A 5,000-nucleotide genomic window follows, 5' to 3' on the forward strand; every position below is an offset into this window, starting at 1 on the left:
AGTCTGCACGATTTATGGTCCAGGGCTTGACGGAAAAGACTGTTGGTCCAGACAAGGGGGCAGCGGCAGCCATGCCAACAGGGGGGAATCGGCAGCGCAGATTTTTCGACGAACATGGGCTGGACGCTGGACTGGCCGGGCCATGCAGGAAAATTCATCGAGGGGACACGCTGAAGAAACAGCGCTGGTTTAGACACGGTGGGCGCAGTGTTGGAATCGGCAGCGCCGATGAAACCGGCAAAGTCGGCAGAATTGGCAGCGGGTGCTGGCGATGGGTCTGGACGGGCTGGATAGTCCAAGGCTCGACGAGAAAGACCGCAGGTTGAGACACTGGGGCAGTGGCAGCCCGCGGGACAGTGTTGGCAGATTCGGCAGCGCAGATTTGTGCGGCTGCAGGTTCGTCGGGGAAAATCGGCAGCGCAGATTTTTCGACGAGCATGGGCTGGACGATGGACTGTCCAGGCCAGGCAGGAAAATTTGTCGAGGGGACACGCTGACGAAACAGCGCTGGTTCAGGCACGGCGGGCAGTGTTGGAATCGGCAGCGCCGACGAAATCGGCAAAGTCGGCAGAATCGGCAGCGCAGATTTTTCGACGAACATGGGCTGGACGCTGGACTGGCCGGGCCATGCAGGAAAATTCATCGAGGGGACACGCTGACGAAACAGCGCTGGTTCAGGCACGGCGGGCAGTGGTGGAATCGGCAGCGCCGACGAAATCGGCAAAGTCGGCAGAATCGGCAGCGGGTGCTGGCGATGGGTCTGGACGGGCTGGATAGTCCAAGGCTCGACGAGAAAGACTGCTGGTTTAGACACTGGGGCAGTGGCAGCCCGCGGGACAGTGTCGGCAGATTCGGCAGCGCAGATTTGTGCGGCTGCAGGTTCGTCGGGGAAAATCGGCAGCGCAGATTTTGCGACGAACATGGGCTGGGCGATGGACTGTCCAGGCCAGGCAGGAAAATTTGTCGAGGGGACACGCTGACGAAACAGCGCTGGTTCAGGCACGGCGGGCAGTGTTGGAATCGGCAGCGCCGACGAAATCGGCAAAGTCGGCAGAATCGGCAGCGAAGATTTTTCGACGAACACGGGCTGGACGGTGGACTGTCCAGGCCAGGCAGGAAAATTTGTCGAGGGGACACGCTGACGAAACAGCGCTGGTTCAGGCACGGCGGGCAGTGTTGGAATCGGCAGCGCCGACGAAATCGGCAAAGTCGGCAGAATCGGCAGCGCAGATTTTTCGACGAACATGGGCTGGACGCTGGACTGGCCGGGCCATGCAGGAAAATTCATCGAGGGGACACGCTGACGAAACAGCGCTGGTTCAGGCACGGCGGGCAGTGGTGGAATCGGCAGCGCCGACGAAATCGGCAAAGTCGGCAGAATCGGCAGCGGGTGCTGGCGATGGGTCTGGACGGGCTGGATAGTCCAAGGCTCGACGAGAAAGACTGCTGGTTTAGACACTGGGGCAGTGGCAGCCCGCGGGACAGTGTCGGCAGATTCGGCAGCGCAGATTTGTGCGGCTGCAGGTTCGTCGGGGAAAATCGGCAGCGCAGATTTTGCGACGAACATGGGCTGGGCGATGGACTGTCCAGGCCAGGCAGGAAAATTTGTCGAGGGGACACGCTGACGAAACAGCGCTGGTTCAGGCACGGCGGGCAGTGTTGGAATCGGCAGCGCCGACGAAATCGGCAAAGTCGGCAGAATCGGCAGCGCAGATTTTTCGACGAACACGGGCTGGACGGTGGACTGTCCAGGCCAGGCAGGAAAATTCGTCGAGGGGACACGCTGACGAAACAGCGCTGGTTCAGACACGGTGGGCGCAGTGTTGGAATCGGCAGCGCCGAGAAAATCGGCAAAGTCGGCAGAATCGGCAGCAGGTGCTGGCGATGAGTCAGGACGGACTGGATAGTCCAAGGCTCGATGAGAAAGACCGCTGGTTTAGACACTGGGGCAGTGGCAGCCCGCGGGGCAGTGTCGGCAGATTCGGCAGCAGTGTCTGCCGATTCGGCAGCGTTGGCTTGTTGGCGCGGGGGGCCGATTCGAGTGGGGACTTGGGCAGCGGGCAGTGAAAGCAAGAGTTTCCCCGATGCTGCCGGGAAAAACGCTCCCCGGGATGGCCGGGTGAGATGACCCGGCGGCCCGCGACGGGTCATTCAATTCCATGCCCCGTCAACATAACTCCCGATGTACTGTTTGCTTTTTCGGAAGAAGAGATCCATCCCCCCATCCTCGGCCAGCCAAAAACGCTCCAATTAATGGCCGGGTGAGATGACCCGGAGGCCCGCGACGCGTCATTCAAATCACTGCCCTATCGGCTACAACTGCTGATGGGTGGGATTAGAGGCCTGCCATGGTGGTGAGGGGCGGCGAGGACCGTGAAAGCTAGAGTTTTTCAGAGGCTGCCGGGAAAAAGGCCCCTCGGGTGGCGGGGTGCGAGGACCAGGCGCGTCATTCAATTCTCTTCCCTATCAACTTGGCTCCCGTTGGCGGGATTGGAGGCCTACTGTTTGTTACAGGGCTAAAATCGTCAGGGGAAGAGCTGACGAAACAATGCTGGTTTGGATGCAGGGGGTAGTGTTGGAATCGGCAGCGCGGACAAAATCGGCAAAGTCGACAAAAAAGACTGTTGGTCTGGACATCGGGGCAGCGGCAGCCATGCCGACAGGGGGGGAAATCGGCAGCGCAGATTTGTGCAGCTGCAGGTTCGTCGGGGAAATCGGCAGCGCAGATTTTTCGATGAACATGGGCTGGAAGATGGACTGTCCAGGCCAGGCAGGGAAATTCGTCAAGGGGACACGCTGACGAAACAGCGCTGGTTCAGGCACGGCGGGCAGTGTTGGAATCGGCAGCGCCGACGAAATCGGCAAAGTCGGCAGAATCGGCAGCGGGTGCTGGCGATGAGTCTGGACGATTTATAGTCCAGGGCTTGATGGAAAAGACTGTTGGTCCAGACAATGGGGCAGTGGCAGCGCGGATTTGTGCAGCTGCAGGTTCGTCGGGGAAAATCGGCAGCGCAGATTTTTCGACGAACAGGGGCTGGGCGCTGGACTGGCCGGGCCAGGCAGGAAAATTCGTCAGGGGGGCACGCTGACGAAAACAGGGGCTGCGGAGTGGAAAATCGGCAGCGCAGATTTTTCGACGAACAGGGGCTGGACCGGCCGGGCCAGGCAGGAAAATTCGTCAGGGGGGCACGCTGACGAAAAGAGGGGCTGCCGCGTGGAAAATCGGCAGCGCAGATTTTTCGACGAACAGGGGCTGGACGCTGGACTGGGCCAGGCAGGAAAATTCGTCAGGGGGCACGCTGACGAAAAGAGGGGCTGCCGCGTGGAAAATCGGCAGCGCAGATTTTTCGACGAACATTCGTCAGGGGGGCACGCTGACGAAAAGAGGGGCTGCCGCGTGGAAAATCGGCAGCGCAGATTTTTCGACGAACATTCGTCAGGGGGGCACGCTGAGGAAAACAGGGGCTGCCGCGTGGAAAATCGGCAGCGCAGATTTTTCGACGAACAGGGGCTGGATGCTGGACCGGCCGGGCCAGGCAGGAAAATTCGTCAGGGGGGCACGCTGACGAAAAGAGGGGCTGCCGCGTGGAAAATCGGCAGCGCAGATTTTTCGACGAACAGGGGCTGGACTGGCCGGGCCAGGCAGGAAAATTCGTCAGGGGGGCACGCTGACGAAAAGAGGGGCTGCCGCGTGGAAAATCGGCAGCGCAGATTTTTCGACGAACAGGGGCTGGACGCTGGACTGGGCCAGGCAGGAAAATTCGTCAGGGGGGCACGCTGACGAAAACAGGGGCTGCCGCGTGGAATGGCAGCCTACACGCAGATGCGAATTCAGCAGCGCACGATGGCTTGAGCAGGTCATGGGTTCGACTTGGCGCGATCTGAAACCTGGACGAGGGACTGTCGACGCTGGACGAGCCAGCGCGGTGGCCTGTCGTGCCCCGTTCAGGGGGGGCCTGCCGCGGAGACAGCCCTCGCGGGCTCGACAGCGCAGGCCAGCGTCCCCGACGTCGCTGGCCGCGGCAGGCGAGCTGCCGGGGTTCCCGCATTCCTACAAGAAAACGTCGTGCTTTCCACATGAAACCAATCCAGTAAAATCAGCCATATTTTTATGAGGCTGCCCACTGAATTTGGGGTCATTCCGGGCCGGTTCCTAGTTTTGCGGATTTACTCGATTTCTAATGGTAGGAAAATTAAAACAAATACTTCCCGACCTCGAAAAATTCTGGGAAAATTAATGAAGGTGGATTGGATTTTTGCCAACCTCTGTGCAAAATTTCAGCTCAAAATACCAAGAAATGAATTTTTTAGAGGGGGGGTGACAGCTGGGACCTAGTAGTGTCTCCCCCTGCCAGAGCTGCAATGACACTTATTGCTCTTTAGGGAGCCACCAGGCCGGCGCCCCTCAAAGACCACACGCGCGCGCGCGCCCGCCCGCGCTGGGCGCTGGGGCGCTGGGGCCTGAGGGCCTGGGGCCCTTGGGGGCCCTTGGGGGCCCTTGGGCGCTTGGGCGCGCGCGCGCGGCCCCCGCAGCCATGCCGCGCTGCGCGACGCGCGGACAGCCCCTGCTGGCTTGCTCTCTCGCCCGCGGGGGGGCTGCCTTCGGGCCCTGGCCCCCCGCGTTCTGGCCTGCCCCCTGTGTGGGAGAGGCTAGGCGCTGCAGGGGCCAGCCCGACGTCGCTGGCCGCGGCAGGCGACAGCCCGACATCGCTGGCCGCGGCAGGGGCCAGCCCGACGTCGCTGGCCGCGGCAGGCGACAGCCCCTGCTGGCTTGCTCTCTCGCCCGCGGGGGGGCTGCCTTCGGGCCCTGGCCCCCCGCGTTCTGGCCTGCCCCCCGCGTGGGAGAGGCTAGGCGCTGCAGGGGCCAGCCCGACGTCGCTGGCCGCGGCAGGCGACAGCCCCTGCTGGCTTGCTCTCTCGCCCGCGGGGGGGCTGCCTTCGGGCCCTGGCCCCCCGCGCTCTGGCCTGCCCCCCGCGTGGGAGAGGCTAGGCGCTGCAGG

The sequence above is a fragment of the Populus nigra genome, chromosome 2, assembly GCF_951802175.1.
Source record: "Populus nigra chromosome 2, ddPopNigr1.1, whole genome shotgun sequence".
In the NCBI taxonomy this organism is placed as follows: Eukaryota; Viridiplantae; Streptophyta; class Magnoliopsida; order Malpighiales; family Salicaceae; genus Populus; species Populus nigra.